We start from the raw sequence: 24,562 nt of genomic DNA on the forward strand, positions 1-24,562 counted from the left end.
TTTTCCTTTTACTGTGTTAGATAAGAAGGTTAGTTATTAATGCTTTGAGAGGAACATCTTCCCATAGGGTAAAGTAACAAAAGGACATTTATAGCAATATGAGCCTGGGAGCTGAAAAACACTCCAGGTATAGGACTCAGACTAGAAATATATTAGACTAAATTCTTCAGAAATTTTCAACTGAAACCATATGAATGGAAAGTTTTCCTTATCTGAGAAATGGTCAAATCTTATCAGGTAAAGAATATTATTTCCTGAGAAGCAAGAATATTGTTGTGAATCTACTAAAGTTTGGTCTATCAGTACTTACACAGTCTATTTAAGAAACTGGCGTGTTTGTTATATAAAGAAACTGTCTATTCAGAACAATAAAAAGCTTGACATTTTCTTCAAATTTTAACATTTGAGAGTCAAATATATTTAAATGCTTGTATGTATGTATTAAAATTGGTTTTATCATAGATGTTGTAATGTAAATATTTAAGATGACAGTGAAAATTTTGTTTTCCTTTGTATGCTAAAATTATTTAAAATCAACTTGATGTTGCTAAACAACTTGAAATTTTTTGTTATGTCTTGGTTTTGTTTTATTTTTCTGTTTCACCAATACCAGTTGATGATTCTTTGCACTATGAAACCAAAAGAAAAAAAAAAAAAGGAGAGAGAGAACAAACTGTTGAACATTAATATTAATGCAAGTTTTGTAAATTGAATTTTATGTTATGGTGCCAGTTTTGCATTTTAAGACTAACTAGGTTTGGGCTCCAAAATCACTGCAGATGGTTACTGCAGCCATGAAATAAAAGACGCTTACTCCTTGGAAGGAAAGTTATGACCAACCTGGATAGCATATTCAAAAGCAGAGACATTATTTTGCCAACAAAGGTTCATCTAGTCAAGGCTATGGTTTTTCCTGTGGTCATGTATGGATGTGAGAGTTGGACTGTGAAGAAGGCTGAGCACGGAAGAATTGATGCTTTTGAATGGTGGTGTTGGAGAAGACTCTTGAGAGTCCCTTGGACTGCAAGGAGATCCAACCAGTCCATTGTGAAGGAGATCAGCCCTGGGATTTCTTTGGAAGGAATGATGCTAAAGCTGAAACTCCAGAACTTTGGCCACCTCATGCGAAGAGTTGACTCATTGGAAAAGACTCTGATGCTGGGAGGGATTGGGGGCAGGAGGAGAAGGGGACGACAGAGGATGAGATGGCTGAATGGCATCACTGACTCGATGGACGTGAGTCTGGGTGAACTCCGGGAGTTGGTGATGGACAGGGAGGCCTGGCGTGCTGCGATTCATGGGGTCGCAAAGAGTTGGACACGACTGAGTGACTGAACTGAACTGAACTGAGGCATTCCTCATTTTATTTATTTTCACACAAGTAGAAATTTCTCCCAAAATACCATGAAGATATGTATTTATAGGTTGAATTATGTCTACCCCTGAAAAAAAAAATTGTGATCTTAATGCCAGGTATCTCAGAATGTCATCTTATCTAGAGATAGGGTCTTTATTGGAGAAGGAAATGCCAACCCACTCTAGAGTTCTTGCCTGGAGAATCCCAGGGACGGGGGAGCCTCGTGGGCTGCCATCTATGGGTTCGCACAGAGTCGGACACAACTGAAGCGACTTAGTAGCAGCAGGGTCTTTATAGCAGTAATTAACTCAGAATTAGATCAGTATAGTGGGCCTTAATCCTTTATGACTGGTTTCTTATGGAAAGTGTGATTTTGGACACAGAGGCATACAGAGAAGGAAAATAACATGAATACACAGGGGAAACATCATCTATAAGGCAACAAATGCCTGAGGCTACCACAAAGTAAAGAAGAGGCATAGAATAGGTTTTTCCCTCACAGCCCTCAGAGAGAAAAAACACTGCTGACATTTTGATTTTGAGATCCTAGTCTCTAGGACTATGTGACAGACTTATGTTGTTTAAGCTACCTAGTTTGTGGTACTCAATTACTATACCACGAAGAAACTAATAAAAGATATTTGTCCAAAATCATTGTTGAGATGATATATTTAGGATCTGGATACTATATAGATCATCCTGTGGAATTACTAACCCAGTGTCATTGTTATTGAGAAATTTAGGAGATAATGATTACTTTGAGAGATTAGTATTACATAGAAATTTTCTGCCCTGGAGTAAATATAAACAGCAATGACTATTTACTCTCTACAGGAGTTTTCTCAGTTGAGAAAAAAGTCCAAAATAGAAAAAAAAAAAAAAAAACTGAAATGATGGGAAGACAGAAATAAGATTATGCAATAGTGAGATTCTCTATAGAACTAATTCTAAGAAAATGTCATATTTCTGTCCACTAGTTGACAAATCTTGAGTAATTCTCACTGCTTGAATGTGAGCAAGACTTGTAAACATGGATTTTACTTGCTTAATTATGTTACTTTACATGGAAAAAAACTGGGAAAGGAGTAGGTCAAGGCTGTATACTGTCACACTGCTTATTTAACTTATATGCAGAGTACACCCTGCAAAATGCCAAGATGGATGAATCACAAGCTGGAATCAAGATTTGTGGCAGAAATATAACAAACTTAAGATATACAGATGATACCACTCTAATGGCAGAAAGTGAAGATGAACTAAAAAGCCTCTTGATGAGGGTAAAAGAGAAGAGTGAAAAAACAGGCTTAAAACTCAACATTCAAAAAACAAAGATCGTGGCATCTGGTCTCATTACTTCATGGTAAATATATGGGGCGGGGAGGTGGTGGGGAGTGGAAAACAGTGACAGATTTTATTTTCTTGTGCTCCAAAATTACTGTGGATGGTGACTGCAGCCATAAAATTAAAAGATGCTTGCTCCTTGGAAGAAAATCTATGACAAAACTAGTCAGCATGGTAAAAATCAGAGACATCACTTTGAAGACAAAGGTCCACATAGGCAAAGCTATGGTGTTTCAGTAGTCAGGTATGGATGTGAGAGTTGCACATAAAGAAGGCTGAGTGCTCTGGAACTGATGATTTCAAGCTGTGATGCTGAAGAAGACTCTTGAGAGTCCCTTAGGCTGCAAGGAAATCAAACCAGTCAATCCTAAAGGAAATCAATCCTGAATATTCATTGGAAGGACTGATGCTAAATCTGAAGCTCCAATACTTCAGCCACCTGACTCATTAGGGAAAAACCCTGATGCTGTGAAAGATAGAGGGCAGGAGGGAAAAGTGGTGACAGATGAGATGGTTGGATGGCATCCCCAACTCAGCTGACATGAGTCTGAGCAAACTCAGGGAGATAGTAAAGGACAGGGAAGCCTGATGTGCTGCAGTCCATGGGGTTGCAAAGAGTCAGACACAATTTAGTGACTGAACAACAACATAAGGCAAAAAAGATTTTGGAAATGTAATTAAAATTACATTTGCTTCTATTTGCAGTAAAGAATCCACCTGCAATGCTGGAGACGTAGGTTCAATCCCTGGGTCAGGAAGATCCTCTGAAGAAGGGAATGGCTACTCACTCCAGTATTCTAGGCTGGAAAATTCCATAGACAGAGGATCCTGGTTGGCCACAGTCTATGGGGTTGCAAAGAGTCAGACACGGCTTAGAGACTAACACTTTCACTCTTCACTTTTACAGTTGGAGGGCCTTTAAATGTACAACTGGGGGTGGGGGAAAAGTCTTTTTCTCTTTTGAGGCAAAGAAGGAAAATCACTCCTCAAAACCCAGCAAATCTGACTGTGAGATCTTTAATACTGTGCAATCTCCTCAGTCTCTCTCTCTCTCTCTCTCTCTCTCTCTTTTTTTTTTTGCAGTGGAGCAAGAAATCAAAATCTAACCCAAGTTACAGAAAACAAGACAGTGATGGCTATAAAGGGAGTGATCTGAAGCAGCAGTCTCTTTTACCTCCCACATCCAATATATGTGCTTCGCAGAAGACAAAAGTAACAGGTCCACAGAATACAATGGCTAGAATTACAAAAGTTCATTTATTCAAGGGTGGTTGAAAACAGGAAGGACAAGTGAGAGGTTAAATGGCACAGGGAGGAAAAGTCCTGAAATCAGTCCAGGTGTGTGGCTGGCAGATGCTAGAAAAGAGCTGCAGAAAAACTTGTGGTCCTTTCACTTTTCACTGGTGTTTAAAATCCATGCAGGGAGATGCTGCCTTACCTGCACCAGAGACAAAAATCCCCATTCTTCAGAGAGACTGGAATGTGCACAGGGCCCTTGGCACAGTGGGTCCTGCCTTCCCTGGTTGGGGAGGTGAACAAGGTAAAGAACTGCCACGGAGTCCTTCCTGTCCCACCCATCTCCACTGGATGTCAGATGACTCCAGGGACCAGCAGCAGGTCCCTGAATTTGCAGGAGATGGGTGAGGTGAGGGGAACTTCTCTGCAGAAGTGGAGCTACTGAGGGCAGACTGCAGGTAGACCATCTTATGCAGGACTCTGTTGCTTAAGAAGACCACCAAGGAGAAGAGGTGCAATTGGAAAAGATATACTTTTGCAGAGATCTTTGCTTCATTGGTGCTGATAATGAATAAAAGAAAGAGGACAGACAAGAAGCATCCATTGATTGTGTAGGAGGACTTCATCGCTGTGAGAAAACCAAGGGCAAACTGAATCCAAAGTAGTAAAGCCCATTTTTTTTTATGTTTGACAACCGCTGGTGTATTTCAGTTCCTTTATTGAACCAATGATATTTGAAGAAGTGTAGTGAGTAGAGAAGAGATATATACAGGAGGCCAACCAGCTGACAAGCAAGATGGATGGGAAAGAGACTCACAAACATCCTCTGGAGAAGGAAGAGAGCCCGCAGCACAAGGTTAAAGAGCATATCAGCTATTATTCAGCTAATGCTAGGGAATGGGTGAGGCTTCCTCTCTGATATCTCAAATGCCAGCTCAATAATGTCCTGAAACAGAATAGGGTTCACAGCTTTGCTAAACACAAACAGGAGGAGCACCCAAACAACAATGAAATTTGATGTGAGGAAGCATTCCAACTGCAAACAAACGTCCCCATGTCGTGATGGCTCACCAGTAATTTGGGTCATTAATGACTGAAGCACAGTAACAAACACTCGATAAAACAAGAGGAGACTGAACCAGAACAATGCCACCATTCTAAGTACAGCATTGAAAATTTCTACTGACAATACAGGTTCACACTCCTGCTTCCTTACTGTACTCTGGACTCTCCTCTGAGCCAGGATCCTGCTTGTTCTTTTTCCACTGTTCCTCTCTCTCTTGCTGAATTCAAGCATCTAGCTTTGAGATGGTATTAATAGAAATTCCCCAGATGGAGTCTTTGATTCCCCTGGGAAGGCCCTGCAGGAAGGTTTTGACACCGTCAGCCATCTCTTCACCAGCCAAACTATCAACTATACAAAGGAGATAGAAGTGTCTCCAAATCTTTCATCATGAAGGACTTGGCAGTTTTGCTGCTATGGTTCTACTGGGCCAGACTCTTCTCCAGCCCTGCCCTTGGCCACCAAAGGTCCACTAGGCTCCTCAGCATCATTCTGTACTGGTACTCTGGCTTCCATTCAGGCCACTATCATCTCCATTTGGCATGCCCAGACCACATGGGGCCCCTACAATTTTTAAAAGAGAAAAAAATTAAGCCAACTGTGGAGAAAAAAGTAATTAAAAATAATCAGTCCAAAAGAACACAAAAGACAAAATCTGATGCAACTAACAGAAAAACAACTAGCAGTTAGATAAATTTTAATCAAGAGCCTCAATGACTCCATTAAGGTGTACTGTCTAAACACAGCAATAAAAGGTAAAGATTTTCAAAGTGGAAAAAAATCCACCTATATGCTATTTATAAGAAACCCACTTTAATTATAAAGATATACATGAGTTAAACTGAAATGATGGAAAAATCCAATCTACTTTTTTAAAAAGCTGGAATATTTATATTAATATGGGAATAAACAGATTTTAATACAAAAAGTACTAGGTCCAGAAGATTGTTATTCAAGGATAAAGAAATCAATTTCCAATGAATATATAACAACATTAAAAGTGAAAGCAACTAAGAAAAAATTCCCAAAATTGCAAAACTGAAAGAATGCAAAGCAAAATAGACAAATTCATCATGATATATGCATATACGTGTTATATATATTACATATATATGTGTGTGTGTGTGTGTGTGTGTGTGTGTTACTTATTAGTGGATATAGGGAGCATTGAAAAGAACCCTCCCCTGTGGGCCTTTGTTCTTGGTAAGGATGCAAAGAGTAATCTGAAGTCTTACCCATGGCAAAAACAAGATTATTGAAGAAACAACTGGAAAAACAGCTCAAGGGAGAGATGGACCAAGCCAAGAGAGGCACTGGACCCTGGTTTATTGAAGGAAGAACATAAAGAACACCTCAGCAGAGAGGTGGACCAAGCCAAGAGAGCCTCTGGCGCCAGAATGATGAGGTATGCAGGTTTGTCAAGACAGGGCTTTTAGATGTTCATCCAGGTGGGCGTGGACTGAGAGTTTTGATTGACAGTCTGTAATGAAGAAGACCCCAGTTTGATTCCTGGGTAGGGAGGATCCGCTGGAGAAGGGATAGGCTACCCATTCCAGTAATCTTGGAATTCCCTTGTAGCTCAGTTGGTAAATAATCTGCCTGCAATGCTGGAGACCTGGGTTCAATCTCTGTGTCGGGAAGATCTCCAGGAGAAGGGAAAGGTTACCCACTCCTGTGAGTAGAGAATTCCATGGACTGTAAGTCCATGGGGTCGCAAAGAGTAGGACAGGACTGAGCGACTTTCACTTTTTCTGCAAGTTACATAACCACAGCTCTACTGTACATGTCTTTCCCATAATTCAATCTGTTATAATCAGATGTATGCATGTATAGATATTTATGGACCTTTAATTGGCTCCCTGCTGCCTAAGGTCACCTGAGGACACAGCTGTGCATCAAGTGTGCATATGCGGGAGTTGGAGAAGCCCCTGTAGTTATTTGCATCCACTGTGCATCTGGGGCACAAACGTCAGAGTTGGACCCATCTCTATGCATATTTTGTAGCATATCTGTGAGCTCTTCTGGGCCACGTTGGGGCATGTCTGGGGTGGGGTTTAGAGATCAGCTTGAATCTTTTTTAGCTAGGCCACCCCTCCTTGCTCATGCCTAACTTCCTGTTTAACATTACCTTTCAGTAATTACTAGAATAACAGTAGAACTAGTACATAGAAAATCAGTGCAATTATATATATAGAAGCCCTGAACAACCCTAATGACTTATCAGTTAACATGTACAGAACACTCCACCCACAGCAGCCAAATATGCATTTTAAAATATGTTCACCTGGAACATTCACAAACAGAACATTTTTCTGAGTCATAAAACAAAGCTTAGCAAGTTGAAAAAATTAAATTATATGAAGTGTTTTTCTCCAGATTAAAACAGATTAATCTAAATATTGATAACAGATAAATTTATGGAAAATCTCAAATATTAATATTTTAAGTTAAAACAACACACTTCTAAATACACCATGGTTCAAAAATAAAATCACAAGAAAAATTAGAATATATTTTGAGTTGGTTGAAAATGAAGATGCAACATATCTTCATTTGGTAAAGTCATCATTACTGAACAGTTATAACATTTTAGGCTTATGTTACAAAGACACGCAGGTCTCAATTCATTGATCTAAGGTCCCACATCAAGAAACTGGGAAAAGAGGAGCAAATTAAACTCAAGGCAAAAATAAGGAAGGGAATAGTAAATATAACAGCAGAAACTGAAAATTAAAAGCACAATACAGAATATTAATTAATCAAACCTGGTTCTTTAAAAAAATAACTAATGAAATTGATAAACCTCTAACCACATTAACCAAGAAAAAAAAAGCACAGATCATAAAAATTAAAAATAAAATTGAGTTTATCTCCACCATAGAAAGAGTAAACAGAAATAGTGTCTGTAAATTTGATAATTTTTATAAAATAGAAAATTCTCAAAAGACAGAGTATCATATTTCACATTAAAAATAGATACATAAGTAGTATATATTAAAGAAATAAATTCATATTAATAAATAAAAGTCCTGGATTTGATGGAAAACTCTGCCTAATTTTACAAAATATTTATAAAGGAAGCAATACTTATTCTACAAAAACTATGAACACAGATAAGAAGGGGAAAAATTTCAACTGTCCTTAACAAGGTCAGAATTTCTCAGATAATCACACTAAAGACATTACAGGAAAATAAAAATAGACTAATGTCTGTCATAAGCACAGATATCTATATTTTAAATTATCAGAATTTCAAAGCAAACAATATCATGACCAAGTGCAGTTTATCTAAGGAATGCAAAGTTCTTTTGTTTATTATTATTTAAATTTAAATATTTCACTAAATTTGGGAACATTTTGCCTGATATTCTTTAAATACAATATTTTATTTGACCTATTGTCTCTCTCTCAGGAATCAAATCAGCATTGCATGTGCATTCTTTACCAACTGAGCTATCAGGGAAATTTATCTTCTTCTAGGACTTACTATCAATTATACTTTATATATATACAGTATGTATGTATATGTATAATATATGTTACTAACACAATTGACAAATATTCATATTGTCAGTCTTTTCTTACTGCCTCATAAGGATCCCTGAACCTTTTCTCAAATGTTTCAATTGTTTTTGAATCTCTTTTTTCAGGTAGGATAATTTTTGTTAATCTATCTTCAAGTTCACTAAGTCTTTACCATTCTACTATAGGGTTTATCCAGAGAATATTTTCACCTCAGATATTGTATGCTAGCTCTAATACTTAAATTTGATTATATGTTATATAATTGCTTTACCTGCTGAGATATTCTTTTATTTATTATACTATTCTCAAGTGCATTACTCTAAACCTTTGAGTATATTTGGTGAAAATCTTTAGGATCCACATCATCTTGTGGGACAGCACCTTTGATCTGGAATTTGTAGCCATGATAAACTCTTCCTTGCACTCTCCTAAAAGCACATCCTTTGACTTCTATAGCTTTATGTTCAGTGATAATTAATTATGCATAAATGGTATCTCAACAATAACATGTTGTGAACAGGTAGATATTATATATGTGTACTATTTTCAAAGTTTATACTAACTGGAGTTGGAGGCATTGTTTTACCTGCTCTCATACAGCTGTCAGGCATCATGAGATCAAGAAAATTCCCAAGATTTCTGTGAACAAAATTTTAAAGTTAATCTAGCATGCCTAGAAACCTGTGGCTAATAAAGGGACACTGGTAGTTTTAACACAATCTATATCGGCATTTTCAGATAATCCTTCACTCTTCTGAGTAAAACTGATGCCTGTCTGGTTCCCTAAAATTAGTTTCAATGGAAATGCCCTTCTTTCCATTTCTTATTCATAATGTCAGCTACTTTTAAAACAGCTGCATTTGGAATATATTCATCTTGTCATAAAAAGCAAATCTACCATCGATTGCTGAATGTAAGACAGCAAGGAGGTTTGATGGTATTCATAGAGCATATCACACTTCTTTTGAGATGTCTTTGCCATAAGAAAATAATGTGAATAGTTTGAAAAGGTTCACTGACAAACCTCTAGCGTGCTACTGAAATGTCATTTATCTCTGCACTCTTTCATAAAGAGCTGAAATTTGAAATATACTTAATATTTGAATTTTGTACTTCTGTAAAACTATAAATATGTTACTCAAAAACTTTTAAAATATTAACTGGCATTCTGAAAAGGTGTTATCATAAACTGTAAGTATGATTTTGAAAACAATTCAGGAGAATTATATTTAAATATGCTTTTTTTATTTTATTTTATTTTTAAACATTACATAATTGTATTAGTTTTGCCAAATATCAAAATGAATCCGCCACAGGTATACATGTATTCCCCATCCTGAAGTGTACCATTTTTACAGTGAGAATAATGAATACAAGATGATATGAAATAGTTTCAGTTTTTAACTTACTTAAAAGGCAGTTTTCAGTTCATCAAAATAATACACAAGGGGTAAGTTTATAGACTTGATGTCTTAGATGTATTTCCGCAAATATGATGATAAATATAAACAAAGTAATCTTTTTAAAAAACCTTGCTTATTTTACTCATCAGGTTAATGACTAAAAGAAGATAATATATAAAAATTTAAATAAAAGTAAAATATTGATAAATTTATGGTTGTAAATATGAAAGTCCTTTAAAATAACATGTGGGGTTTTTTTTCTATATAATATAGCATAAATTTATTTTAATAAAATATCTTTTTATATATAGTTCAAAATATTAACAGATCTCCCGTTCTGGGTTCCAATCATCTACTGTGCATTTATTAAACATAAAAAATTGCAAAGCAACATAAAATAATTAAGGTAGATTTGGAAGAAATAAGAATTGTTATTTTGTTTCACAAATCAAAACATATTTCTTCACTTTTTGGAGTTTTTAGAAACATAAGTGTATTATGTCAAATGGGAAAAATTTTAGAGGGATTTTAAAGAAAGGGGTAATATCATGACTATTTTAAAGTTTCTATGCAATTTGACACATTAGAACATTTGTAACAACAAATGGCTAGTAAAAATCCAAGAAAATCATCAAGAACAATAAGTCCAAAACTTGACTGTGGAAGAAATAAGGCTGTTTACTACTATAAAACTCTTAAATTGTTACTTAGAGCTTAGCTAGATTGACTTCTAGACATCTTTCTTCATTGTTACAAGTCTGAAGATTCAGATGACTTTTCTAATTCTTTTATGAGATTATTGTTAATTTTATAAGCTTTTCAAGTTTTATTCTCAATTTCTTATATTTTCTGATTCCCAAAGCAGTATGATAACCATAATCTAAAAGGCACAAAATCATTAAACCTTAACCTTCCTGAACTCTGGGTGTCAAAGTGGTGTTTACTATCACTAGAAAACATTTCAGAGCTTTTGTAATCTATTTTAAACCACATGGATATCACCAGACGGTCAATACTGAAATCAGATTGATTGTATTCTTTGCACCCAAAGACGGGGAAGCTCTGTACATTCAGCAAAAACAAGACCTGAAGCTGACTGTGGCTCAGATCAGCAGCTCTTTATCGGAAAATTCATGCTTAAAATGAATCTGGTAGGGAAAACCATTAGGCTGTTCAGGTATGACCTAAATCAAATCCCTTATGATTATACAGAGGAGGTGACAAATAGATTCAAGGGGTTAGATCTGGTACAGACCTGAAGAACTATGGACAGATGTTTGTAACGTTATCCAGGAGGTGGTGATCAAGACCACCCCAAAGCAAAGGAAATGCAAGAAGGAGAAATGGTCGTCCGAGGAGGCCTTACAAATAGCTGAGAAAAGAAGAGAAGCAAAAGGCAAAGGAGAAAGGGAAAGATAGACTCAATTGAATGCAGAGTTCCAGAGAATAGCAAGGAGAGCTAAGAAGGCCTTCTTAAGTGAACAATGTACAGAAATAGAGGAAATCAATAGAATAGTGTATTGCTGATCCTGTTTTTGACGCCAGGTGTTTTGGTGTATCTCACTGTCCACACTATTTGCTGAATCCAGGGTAGGCAAGGTGCAAGCTAAGAGGCCGGAAGAAGACGCCAGGAGCCTTAGGAACTGCAGACACATCTATTCTCTTCTCGCTGGCACAACAGATGGAGCAGCAGACGTAACATAACACAACATAACTACACACAACCTCTCTCCTGGATGACACAGTAGCCATAACAATATTTTCTCCTGGCTGATGAAATAGCTGTAGCAGCATTCACAGTATATTCTCTCCTCTCGTGGCAGACACAGCCATGACACAGCAGTAATTCCCCTCACTTTATGGATGAAGTTCCTATATATGTACAGCACAAAGTAGCTCGTGACCAAGCTAGTAACTCTTGACACACATGTGCAGTGCTATAAATGATCTCAGCTCTTACATGATCATTATTTATAAAACATGTGGCAACAGAGCCTGAACATGCCATCTTGGCTAATTTACTCTCTCCCCACAAATAGGAAAGATGAGAGATATATTCGAGAAAATTGGAGATACCAAGGGAACATTGGATGCAGAGATAGGCCCAATAAATGAAAGAAATGGCAAGGACACAAAAGAAGAAGAAGAGATTAAGAAAAGGTGGCAGGTGTATACAAAAGAAGTATAAAAAAGTTATTAAAGACCTAGATAAACATGATGGTATGGTCACTCACCTGGAGCCAAACATCCTGGAGCGTAAAGTAAAATGGCCTTAGGAAGTATTGCTATGAATGAGTGGAGGTGATGGAATTCCAGCTGAGTTATTTAAAATCCTAAAAATGATGCCATTTATATGCTGCACTCAATATGCCAGCAAATTTCCAAAACTCAGCAGTGGCCACAGAACTGGAAAAGGTCAATTTTCATTCCAATCACAAAGAAAGGCAATGCCAAACAGTGTTAAAACTATGATAGAGCTGTGCTCACTTCACATGCTAGCAAGGTAATACTGAAAATCCTTCAAGCTAGGCTTCAGCGTCACAGGAACTGAGAACTTCCAGAAGAGAAAGCTAAATTTAGAAAAGGCAGAGGAACCATAAATCAAATTTCCAACAGCTGCTGGATCACAGAAAAAGCAAGAAAATTCTAGAAAAATGTATACTTCTGCTTCACTGACTATGCCAAAACTTTGACTGTGTGGATAACAACAAACTGTGGAAATTTTTGAAAGAGGTGGGGAGGTCAGACCACCTTTCCTGCCTCTGGAGAAACTTGTACATGGGGCAAGAAGCAGCAGTTAGAATTGGACATGGAACAACTGACTCATTCAAAATTAGGAAAGTAGTATGTCAAGGCTGTGTATTGTCACCCTGCGTATTTAACTTCTATGCAGAGTGCATCATGGGAAATGCCAGACTGGATGACTCACAAGCTGGAATCAAGATTACTAGGAGAAATACCAAGAACCTCAGATATGCAGATAATACCATTCTAATGGCAGAAAGTGAAGAGGAACTAAAGAGTCTCTTGATGAGAGTGAAAGAAGAGAGTTAAAAAGTTGGCTCAAACTGAACATTTAAAAACTAAGATCATGGCATCTGGTCCTATCATTTCATGGCAAATAGATGGGGAAAAAGTGGAAACAATAACAGATTTTATTTTCTTGGGCTTCAAAATCACTGCAAATAGTGACTGTGGCTACAAAATTAAAAGACACTTCCTCCTTGGAAGAAAACCTATGACAAACCTGGTCAGCATAGTAAAAATACAGACATCACTTTGCTGACAAATGTACATATAATTAAAGCTATGGTTTTTCCAGTAGTCATGTAGGGATGTGAGAGTTGGACCATAAAGAAGGCTGAGCACCAAAGAATTGATGCTTTCAAATTGTGCTGCTGAAGAAAACTCTTGAGAGTCCCTTGGATATCTAGGAGAGCAAACTAGTGAATCCTAAACGAAATCAACCCTGAATATTCATTGGAAGGACTACTTCTGAAGCTGAAGCTCCAATAATTTGACCACATAATGCAAAAAGTCAACTCATTGGAAAAGACTCTGATGCTGAGAAAGATTGAGGGCAGGAGGAAAAGGGAGTGACAGAAGACGAGATGGTTGGATGGTGTCACCTACTCAAGGGATATGAGTTTGAGCAAACTCTGGGAGACACTGAAGGACAGGGAATAGTTGTGTGCTACAGTCAATGAGGTTTCAAAGAGTCAGACATGACTTAGCAACTGAACAACAACACAATCCATTTTAACTTAGATCATAATAAGGAAGTGACTCTTTATGAATATCTCTTTTATTAACCCCTTTGACTCTGTTTTAGCCATCACCACCATAATATGAGATACCATACACTCCTCATTTATTTAATGAATTGCAATCTAAATGGTCTCCATCTATCTACACAAATATTTTCACAATTTTGGGATCATCACTTCTTTGACAGAAAGTTATTTGTGAACAACGTCTCAATATATGTGTTTTAATTCACTATTTTTAAAAGTATTAGTCAGTCAGTCAGTTCAGTTGCTCCGCTGAGTCCGACTCTTTGTAACCCCATGGACTGCAGCACGCCAGGCTTCCCTGTCCATCACCAACTCCTGGAACTTACGTAAACTCATGTCTATTGGGTCAGTGATGCCATCCAACCATTTAATCTCCTATTGTCCCCTTCTCATGCCTTCAATCTTTCCCAGCATCAGAGGCTTTTCCAATGTGTTAGTTCTTTGCACCAGGTGGCCAAAGTACTGGAGTTTCAGCTTCAGCATTAATTCTTCCAAGGAATATTCAGTTTAAAGGAATAAGATTGTCTAAATAGTTGTTTTTTTTCCTTCTAATATACAGCTTCATACCTTTCTTTGTAGGTTACTGCCACTAAGTGGACTCCACTGTTAGCTGAATATATTTTGGAAATAGTCGTGTTGTTTAAGTAGTTAAAATTTGTTAACACAATCCTTTCTGGGAATAAATACTTAAGTCCTTAACTATAAAGCCCTGTATTATTTGATCTGGTCCAAACTCTTCAGAATTCTCTTTTATCATTCTCTGTTGATCAGTGCATTCTACTAGTGGCTTGGGTTCACTTTCTTGGCCTGCTCTTGTTGTCATCCAGGACAAGGCCTTCATTCATTTTACATGAAGAAATCACATTATTTTGCAGACTGTAGAATGGATTGAGAAGAAGCTTTAGTGGAGACCAGGAGACTATTTAGGGGATGTTATAATAATGGTAGAGAGAAATGCTTCTGCCTTGAGCTGTAGCAGTTGAGGTTAATGTAGAGATGGTAGATTTGGGAAATGTTTAGAAAATGCAGATGTCAGAACTAGGTGGTTAGTTGAATATGGGCAATGAAGTGACTGCTGGTTTAGAATGGTTTTCTAGTTTGGGACTTAGGACATTTTACTTAGGGAACCTAGAAGGATAAACAGATTTGGAGGGAAAAATCATGATTAATTTTAGACATCCTTGTTTTAAGACTTAGGGCCATAATCAGTTGTGTGTCAAAAGCAAGTCAAACGCTGGTTTAGATATTTGGGGTTTTTTTAAGTAATCAGTAGGTAAAAGACCTTGATGCTTGGGAAGATTGAAGGCAAAAGAAATTGGCAGCAGAAGATGAGATGGTTAGATAATATCACCAATTCAATGGACATGAATTTGAGCAAACTCTGGGCCATAGTGGAGGATAGAGGAGCCTGGCTTCACAAAGAGTCAGACAAGATTGAGTGAATATATATATATATATATACACACACACACATACATATACATACATATATACAATTTTAAATATTTATATATTTATATAAAGTATATAATGAAATACATTATTTAATTTTTAAATTTTGTTTTGTGCCAGAAACTTGATATGTTAACAGCATAATGAGCCATAGCAAAGTTGTCCTTTATAATATTCCTCACTCTTAAACATAAACCGAAAAAGCAACTTAACAACAACAGGTAGGATATCTTAGAGCAGATTTGCAACATCCTTAGCCTAACTCTCCCTAAAGGTAAAATTTGAAATATATAGATAAAAGAATGTACATCCTTTATTTTGAGCAACCTTCCTTAACATTGTCTGTCTTTCCTGAAGCTTTCCAAGATGTGGGTGGCTGAAATTGCAGAAATGTTCTTTGTCAAAATCTAGAGTGCAGCTATGCAAGGCTTCTGATTAATGAAATAGTCATATAACTTAGTGGTAAATAGAAAGCAAGGAGAGGCAGGCTTACTCTTGTCAAATTCAGGAGGCTAATCAGTAAGAAATGACTGACCAGTATGATTCGGTGTAGAATTAAATCCCAGCAACATCTGTGGACAGCGTCATCTTTAGAAATAATTATGGATGATTGGGAGCACAAAAATTTATGTCGTAAGATTTACCCATGCTAATTATAGTCTAGAGTTTTTTTGTTTTTTTTTTTTTTTAAACAGCAGATATTCTCAATTGCTCACCAAGGGTACTCAAGTCATGCAATTTCCTACCAAAACTAAGTAGATACTAGTACTTCATCTAACTAGCCTTATGATTCAAGCTGTTTTAGAGTTGTATCATTTAAGTTGATAATATTTGCTTGTGAATAATGTTAATATTATTATTGTCATCTATTTGGAGTTCCTTAGATAGTTAGGCCAGTTACCAAATGAAGTCATTTTTGTATGTAATGAAAAAATTATGTCATAAGCTTGGAAAAAAATGAGTTTATTCTTAGTGACAGGCTGGCATGCATCCAGTTCATCCCAAATAAATTTTAAGTAGTAAAAGTAAATATTATGCAAAATCTATTTGGGATGAACTGGGATCTTCCCAACCCAGGGATCAAACAAGATCTCCTGCATTGCAAGCAGATTCATTACCATCTGAGCCACCAGGGGAGCCCAATAAAAGTAAAAATTAAACAAAGAGGAGTTTATGAAACATACAATCTTTAATACCACTTAACATTATTATCTGACTTGACAAGACACTATACTTGTATACAGTACACTCAAGTGATGTTAAAATGCATGTGTTCTTAAACCACCATTAACCAGGGTCATAAAAATAATTCATAGACTTTAGACATACAAGTTTTATTTCATGAAGTTATAATGTGTAAAATTCAATAAAATTTTCAAAAATATTACATTTTTTCTAACATACATCTTGGTGAAAGAGAAAGTAATAGGATTTAACAATGGAATACCCATGCTGAAAGACTATTAACTCTTCATGGCTTCATAAGCTTCAGCATGTTAAATTATATTTATTGAACAGCCATATGTTTCAAGCATCTGGAAGAGATTCATGACAAGGAATCAATCAAAATCCCATGTAATTTTATTACTGTTTTCAACAAACATTTGGACAAGACAATGCATTCATTCATTCATTCATTCTACAAATAGCTATTGAGTTTCTCATTTGTTCCAGTGACTAGGCTAGGTGAAGGTCTGGGGATACAGCAGTTAAAAAATGTGTGTTTTTTTAGCTCTAATAGATCTCTAAAGCTCATGACTTGTTGAGTGTTTTTTATGTGGCTGGTATTGTGTTAAATGTTTTGCATAAATTACTTCACAATTCTCTTAGTAAATTTTTGAACAGATACTATGAGTGAGTGATTGTCACTCAGTTATGTCCAACTCTTTGTGACCCCATGGACTGTAGCCTGCCAGGCTCTTTTGTCCATGGAATTCTCCAGACAAGAATACTGCAGTGGGTTTCCATTTCCTTCTCCAGGACAGATACTGTGCTCTATGCATAATTTTCTTGGTTGGCCTATGGAGGTGCAGAGAATTGAAATACAATTTGCCCAAATTCATATAACCAGCAAGTGTCAGGGCTGGGGTTTACACCTGAGTAGTTAGACTTCAGAGTGTTCACATTTTGTCAGCTGCTGTATATGATTTGAGGGTAAATGAAATAGAGCTTGCAACTTTGAAATATTCTCCTAAAATGCTTCTGTGGGGAAATAACAATATATTATAGAATTTGAGAAAGAAGATTTAAGGTTGTACCTCTGTAACTGGCAGTTTTAAGCACTGAAACTTTAAGGGTATTGTTAATCATTGGGAGTTTTAATCTCACTTCCTATTAAAATTTTATAGCATCAATAAAGTAATACACTGTGACACTGGGTTCCAAATACATGCCAAATTAATTCTAATTTGATGTTCTCAAGAGGAACTGGGTTCTAATTAGTGTCTCCTTGAGAAACTTCCCTGGTGGCTCAGAGGTTAAAGCTTCTGCCTCCAATGCAGGAGACCTGGGTTTGATCCCTGGGTTGGAAAGATCCCCTGGAGAAGGAAATGGCAACCCACTCCAGTATTCTTGCCTGGAGAATCCCATGAACGGAGGAGCCTGGTAGGCTACAGTCCACTGGGTCACAAAGAGTCAGACACGACTGAGTGACTTCACTTTCACTTTGAGAAAACCTATATTAAAAAGGGATCTGCAAAGGAATGGACACTTGGGTGAAAAAAAAAAAAAAAAACCACCAAAAGAGAAAATTAAAAGCTACCTAAAACAAACTTCTTATTTTGCTTAAGGATGGACCTGAAAGTGATGGATAAATAGCTCAGGCCATTCTGTTTCAGATGTCTGAAAAACTCAAATTTTAATTGAATTACTCTTCAGACCAACTTGGGTCTGATATTTGGATTTTTCTCCTGGGATATATTTCTAATTTTTTTTTTAATTTGGAGCAGATTTCTGATTGAGATTATGCAATATCAGTCTTCTATGAAGTTCAGAGATCAGTAACATAGCTCAAAGCAGTTTTCACCCTGTAGGACCAAATTAAAGATTAAAAGGAATGAAGGGAGAAATGCTCATTGAAATATAAATATTTCATCTTTATTAACTCTTAAAGCAGGTAAGACGGAGTTTTTAAAAAGGTGAATTGTGTTATATAAAATCTTGATTTTTCTGATGTGATTGTTTTCCCTACCATTGGTGACTTCTAAAGTTAAAAGAAAAAGGTCTACACTGGAAAATTTGTCATTTATGTTCTGAATCTTACCTGAGATGAATCAGTTTGGGATAACTTTTTAATTAGTTTAATGCAGTTAGGATTATCTCATATGGGTAAGCTTCTTCAAGAAAATATCTTTGAACAATTAACTTTGCAGAAACATACTGGAAATGTTTACAGGAAACAATAAAGCACTAATATACATTCCCAGTGCTCTATTCCTTTATCTTCCTCCAATTGCTTATTCTCTCTTTTTATTACTAGAATTCTATTGAAGACATGACAATAACTGCAACAAAAACACAAATGCTCTCAACGCTAAACTATAAAGCTGATAATCAACATAATTTGAAACATTGGAATGATGCTCTAATAAAGGCACCAGGTTCAAAAAGAGAAAAACAAAACAAATGAGTGTTTTATCTCAGAAGCTGCCCAGAAATCTGCTCTTGAAACTATCACCATACTGCAAGGATACTGTAAATCACATTTTCCATTTGCAGACTCAAAAACTAGGGTTCTGTAGCTCTAGAAAATGAAACAGTTGTTTATGTGTGAGCCAGGTGGAAGGTTGATGCCCCCTCTTCCTTCTGCTGTCATCTGCTCATTAGATACTCCATTTTCTGAAAGCAATTTGGCAGGGAATGATCAAGGAGGTGCTGAGTTTAAAGTTTTCCTTTTGAGATGTAGCTCTTAGAAATATTAGATTTTACTATAGGAAAAGGGAATGAGAATCCATATCATTTAATGTATAGAGATGCAGTTTTCCAGGTAGTGTAAATATGTTTAGAACACTCTTTTCAAACTTTCTGATCATTCCATTTCTAAAAATGGGCTATCCATCTTTCTTATTGGTGTATTTATCTACAAATTTTATATATTGACTTAATTGTGATGTTATTTATGTTATAAAGCATGAACAATATGTGACTACAAGAACTAAACAAAGTTTTAAAAATATCTATTATATTGACTAATAGTATAATTGGGTTTTGTTGTTGTTGTTGTTGTAGTTGTTTGTTTATTTAGTTGTTAAGTCCTGTACGACTCTTTTGCAACCCAATGGACTGTAACCCACCCAGGCTCCTCTGTCCATGAGATTTCCCAGGAGGAATCGATGGCCATTTCCTCCTCCAAGGGATCTTCCTGACCCAGGGATTGAGCCCATGTCTCCTGCACTAGCAGGCGAATTCTTTACCACTGAGCCACCAGGGAAGCCCACTGGCATAATATTCTTCAATAATTTTAGTGAGAGAAATTTGATTACATTTATTTTGTAATTTGAAAATATTGATTGGATGTTTTGTGATGCAATGGCTCCTATGTGTGGTTTTAAGTTAAATTAATTTCTCTATGTGACTTTATTATCTGTCATTACTGAAAATGATAGCCCATAAAGGGCTATAGATCTAAATGAAAATAAGACTTCAATGGCACTACTGTCAACTACCAATTGGTACTTCCCATCTTCCTCTACAAGAATTAATTCATGTGCTGTGGCAGTTACTGATCTTCAATACCGCCTGAAAGGAGTTCAGGGTGGAGAGCAGAAATGAAGCACTCTGTGCTCAGGGAGAAACTGGCAGGACAGGACTTCAGATAGATATTTTTAGGAGCTAATTTTATGAGCCCAGTGCTTATACCTCTTATATCTCATCATATATAAAAACACTAAAATCCTTTATGGTGGCAACTGTTTCTCATGACTAGCAGAAACCTTCTGGAAAAATATGTGCTTGATTGCATGTATTCCTCCTTCATTAAAATCACATATATGCTGACCTTCCCCCCTGCCTCTTCTGAGCAGTTTCTCAGAGCTATCTGAAGTACTATCTCCTGGGCTGCCATCCTCATTTTGCCCTAAATAAAGCTGGACTCTCAACTCTAACTTTGAGCTTTTCTTTTTTAATTAGTTGACACTACTTGATACATTTATTTTATATTCTTTTCAACCTATAATGCAAAATTTTATTTAAAAATTTGTTTGGAAAATTTCTGTGATGATGTGAAAGAAGCTTTTAGTGATATAAATAAATAAACTAAAGAGAGACATGGGATAGATCTCTGTTTCTTCATCTGCAAAGATCATAATCAATCTGATTTCAGTATCGACCTTCTAGTGATGTCCATGTGTAGAGTACTCACTTGGATTGTTGGAAAAGGGTGTTTGCTATGACTAGCATATTCTCCTGATAAAACGATTAGCCTTTTCCCAATTTCATTTTGTACTCCAAGGTCTAACTTGCCTATTCTGGGTATCTCTTGAATTCCTACGTTTGCATTCCAGTCTTCTATCATGAAAATTACATCTGTTTTTGGTGTTGTAGGTCTTCATAGAATCAGTCAACTTCATCTTTTTCAGAATCAGTGGTTGGGACATAGACTTGGATTACTGTGATGTTGAATGATTTGTCTTGGAAATGAACTGAGATAATTTTTGAGATTGCACTCTAGTACCGTATTATGGACTCTTGTTGACTATGAGGGCTGCTCCAATTCTTCAAAGGGAGCCTTGCCCTTTTGTAGTAGTAGATATATTGGTCAACTGTTTGTAAAGCTTCCTCAGCCAGTCATTTTCCTTTTTGCATTTCTTTTTCTTTGTGAACTAAAATGAACTAAAATTTATTTTTCTTGGTGAATTAAAATGGACAGAAATGGGCCAATTGAATTCAGATGACCATCTTTGGAAAAGATCATAATATTGAGAAAGATTGAAGGCACAAGAGGGAAACAGAGGATAAAATGGTTAGATAGCATGATCTACTCAGTTGACATGAATTTTAGAAAACTCTGGGGGATAGTGGAGGGCAGAGATGCCTGGCATGCTGCAGTCCATGAGACCTCAAAGAGTCAGACATGACTTAGTGCCAAGCAACAAGAACAATAATGAGGCTGGGGTAGAACTCACATCAGGAGTAGCAGTCTCAGTCTGGCCTTTTCCCCTCCATTCTCTATTACTTGTAGGATCAATACGTTCTTTAGTCAATATTTACTTTGATACTTGCTGGCAGGGGAGATACCATCATCAAGAAGGTGGTATTCTCTTGGTGAGGCTTATCCCTTGCACTACAGAATTGCTAACCTCTGAAATTTTAACAAACATGGTAAACAGAACTGCATTTCTTCTGTTAGCAGGAGACTGTGTTTGCACTTTCACCTAGTGATGGGGAAAATTTGAAAGCCATCCCTCAATTTTGGAACATGGTCTTAAAAAATAGTTGACACAATATGTAAATTCTTTTGATCATGCATACATTCCTCTATGAGTCTCATTATTAAACCCGTTTAGTGGCAAGAGATTTCCATTCAGGACACTTTTTCCTTGTGTTCCTTCCCTAATTGGAGTTCTCCTGATGTTTGTGGTCAGCAGGGTCACAATCCTTGGTCAAATATTAAGGTCTTCATTTTCCAACTTTCTAAACACGAAGTAAATATAAAATTTAAAATTATCTTTAGAAACTTCAGAGGTTCATCCTGCACACCTCCTCTAGTGAGTACACACACTCTATTTCTGGAAAAATAATTTATAATGTGAGTAGTCCAGGTAGGAAAAGTAATCTAAGATGTTGCCTATTTAGCAGTAGAAAGAAGATATTTATATGTGTATGTGGAAATAATTGAGAATAAGATGGGGATCTAGACTTATTAAATACAACTTCAATAATATTTGTGAAGATTGATAATATAGCTAGCTCTTAGAGTGCTTACTCTCTGGCAGGCAATCTCTATACATATCTATTAATTTACTTAAGCCTCATATTTAAGGTACATGTAATTCATTTGGGCCTCCCGTGTGACTTTAGTGGTAATGAATCTGCCTGCCAATGCAGGAGACACAAGAGATGCAGGTTTGATCCCTGAGTCAGGAAGATCCCCCGGGGAAAGGAATGGCTACCCACTCCAGTATTCTTGCCTAGGAAAATCCATGCCCACAGGAGCGTGGCAGGCTACAGTCCATAGGATCACAAAGAGTCAGGCACAACTGAGCGACTGAACACACACACACACACACACACACACACAAACACATCTAATTCATTTAACTGTCCATACAACTAAGGTGGGGAGGAATACTACAGATGAGATATCATCTCTGGACAGGATATTGAGAAAATGACTTGAATCTGTGGCCTGGGTTCAGAGCTCCTCTGGGTAACATCACATCTGGCTGCCTCTAGAACATTCATGGAGTGATAGAAAGCAATCAGAGTGAACTAGACTAAATTTGAACAGTTTTTTCCCTATTTGAAGAAGTGAAAAAAAAAGCTAATAAAAATATTCTTAAAGACAATAAAAAGTTTAATGGTGACTATGAAAGAGAAGTCAATGACTGGGGAATGGAAGGAGTGAGAATTTAATTCATTTATTACCTTCTGTAGAGTTTAATATGTTACACTGAATTTTAAGAAAATAAATTTTGGAGGGAAAAAATAAAATTAGCCTCTAATGAAACGTTACCTATAAATCCCTTCTTATTTAGCATAGTTTCAGAAGTGCTAAGTAGAAAAATAACCCATTCAAGCAACAAAAGTAACTATGTTTAGGAAAATACTTCTTATTTTTTTATTTATATAGCTTATGTTGAAGCACTAAAACAGGCATGAAAAATTAGAATTGATAGTTTACTGACATAACTAAATAAAAATAATTCATTTTTCTCTAAATAACTATCTTCCCTGTATGTCCATAATAATTACTTATAAATTATGAAGGAAAATTCTCATTCACAATAGCCAAAAAAGTCAAAGGGCAGAACAATTATGAATATATTCAGTAAATTTGTGTAAATATTTGACAAACCAAAGAAAGCCTGACTCAGCTAGAGTCATAAAACAAACTGAAAATATGGAAACCAGACATATAGAGCTTGTTTTGTTTGTTTTCCTTTCATTTTTAAAAAATATAATTGAGATAGAGTAGTGTATAAGCTTAAGATATATAGCATGATGATTTGAGTTGTATGCATCATACTATAATTACAAAGTAAGTTTAATTAGCAGTTTTGATACTATAGAAATTAGCCTACACATTTAGCATAATTCATTTTTCATTTATCTTCTTGCTATTTTCTGCTTTTCCATTGTTTCTTATTGTGTGGTTTTTTATGTTTATTAACAGAATAAGTATATATTCAATTGTTTATTGTAAAGAGTTTTGCCATTTTTATTGAAAGAACAATTGACAGACAAATGGTTTAGAAGGATATTTTTTCACTGGATTATATTTTCCAAGACAACTAAGTGTAGGATTATACTTGATTATATAATACATAATGATACTTAGAGTCATTCCAAATTTTTCAGACATTATTTTTGGGGGAAAAAAACAGTGATCTGACAAACTAGCTAAAGAACCCTTGATATTTTATAAATAAAACAATTAGGAAAAGAACACCCACAAGAATTTTAAAAAGCACACAACATACAAAAGTTCCATTATTACTTGAAATATGCTGCTTATTTTATAAACAGATATTAGAAATACAGTTGCATTGTCATTTATAATTTACAAAGCATCAAGTTGAATTGATTGGACAGAGCCCCAAACAGGAATAAGTGGTTGGTAGAACACTAAATGGTTACAAAATTATATCTGCAAGGAATAAGATTTTCAGGTAAACCAGCATCTGTGTCAAGCGCAGTTTATAACTGAGTACAAGCTGTGTTTAAACATGTATCAAAAGAGACCATGACCACAGAACCTTCAAATTATACTCCTGTTGATCCCAGGCACCATTACTTCACTGTACCTGCCAGAGAAATCTCTGCTGTGTTGGTATCCTTTCAGGTTAAAGGGCTTAGTAACTACTTCTGGTTGTTAACTGGCTTAAATTCTATCATTCTGGGGACCAATAATTAATTCAAAATATGCTCACCCCTCTTCTGTTAAAGGTCTGTGCTCCCTAAGGAACAGTGCTCATCTTAGAAGCTTTCTCAGTAACAGCAATTCAAGTGTGAGCAGGGCAATTATGTTCTGAAACACATTCCTGTTCCTTTATTTATCCTTCACTGCTATGCAAAATCTTCAGGATGGCAGTGGGAAGAACCCCAAGAAAATCTTGATTTTGCAAAATGATAGAATATTCATGTTGCAGAGGGAGTTTGAGGATATAGTTTAAATCCCTCACTTTAAAAGTCTCTGCAGTGTTTATTTGATATACTTTAGGTAATAGAGGTG

At 36.1% G+C, this 24,562-nt stretch overlaps 1 non-coding gene and 1 pseudogene across 1 annotated transcript; one reads left to right on the plus strand and one right to left on the minus strand.

Annotated features, from left to right (window-relative positions):
- Positions 1–4,421: 4,421 nt before the first annotated feature.
- Positions 4,422–5,325, minus strand: LOC129622457 (etoposide-induced protein 2.4 homolog; annotated as a pseudogene).
- Positions 5,326–21,382: 16,057 nt separating this feature from the next.
- LOC129623940 (U1 spliceosomal RNA) lies at positions 21,383–21,545 on the plus strand. Its single transcript, XR_008700688.1, has one exon. It is a non-coding gene; the product is annotated as a U1 spliceosomal RNA (small nuclear RNA).
- The last annotated feature ends 3,017 nt before the right edge of the window (positions 21,546–24,562 follow it).

The sequence above is a fragment of the Bubalus kerabau genome, chromosome 11 (assembly GCF_029407905.1).
Source record: "Bubalus kerabau isolate K-KA32 ecotype Philippines breed swamp buffalo chromosome 11, PCC_UOA_SB_1v2, whole genome shotgun sequence".
Classification (NCBI taxonomy): Eukaryota; Metazoa; Chordata; class Mammalia; order Artiodactyla; family Bovidae; genus Bubalus; species Bubalus kerabau.